A 1,001-nucleotide genomic window follows, 5' to 3' on the forward strand; every position below is an offset into this window, starting at 1 on the left:
GCCCGTTTTTGGGCTGTTTTGGCCTGTTTTTGGTCCGTTCTTGCGTGGCACGGCGACCGTCGTGAGCGGAGCAAAACGTCAGCCATCTCAGCACCCTGGAACCCCCCGGGTGGCACAGGGCTGGATGGGGCTTTCGTATAGCAGGGACGGTGCTGCCTCTCGCTTCGCTCGCTGTTCGCCGCTCACCGCTCGCTCGCTCAGCCAAAAATGGCCAGTTTTGGCCCGTTTTTGGGCTGTTTTGGCCTGTTTTTGGTCCGTTCTTGCATGGCGCGGTGACCGTCGTGAGCGGAGCAAAACGTCAGCCATCTCAGCACCCTGGAACCCCCCGGGTGGCACAGGGCTGGATGGGGCTTTCGTATAGCAGGGACGGTGCTGCCTCACGCTTCGCTCGCTGTTCGCCGCTCGCCGCTCGCTCGCGCAGCCAAAAATGACCAGTTTTGGCCCGTTTTTGGGCTGTTTTGGCCTGTTTATGGTCCGTTCTTGCGTGGTGCGGTGACCGTCGTGAGCGGAGCAAAACGTCAGCCATCTCAGCACCCTGGAACCCCCCGGGTGGCACAGGGCTGGATGGGGCTTTCGTATATAGCAGGGACGGTGCTGCCTCTCGCTTCGCTCGCTGTCCGCCGCTCGCCGCTCGCTCGCGCAGCCAAAAATGGCCAGTTTTGGCCCGTTTTTGGGCCGTTTTGGCCAGTTTTTGGCCTGTTCTTGCATTGCGCGGTGACCGTCGAGAGCGGAGCAAAACGTCAGCCATCTCAGCACCCTGGAACCCCCCGGGTGGCACAGGGCTGGATGGGGCTTTCGTATAGCAGGGACGGTGCTGCCTCTCGCTTCGCTCGCTGTCCGCCGCTCGCCGCTCGCTCGTGCAGCCAAAAATGGCCAGTTTTGGCCCGTTTTTGGGCCGTTTTGGCCAGTTTTTGGCCTGTTCTTGCATTGCGCGGTGACCGTCGAGAGCGGAGCAAAACGTCAGCCATCTCAGCACCCTGGAACCCCCCGGGTGGCACAGG

This window comes from Musa acuminata, unplaced genomic scaffold (assembly GCF_036884655.1).
Source record: "Musa acuminata AAA Group cultivar baxijiao unplaced genomic scaffold, Cavendish_Baxijiao_AAA HiC_scaffold_126, whole genome shotgun sequence".
Lineage (NCBI taxonomy): Eukaryota > Viridiplantae > Streptophyta > Magnoliopsida > Zingiberales > Musaceae > Musa > Musa acuminata.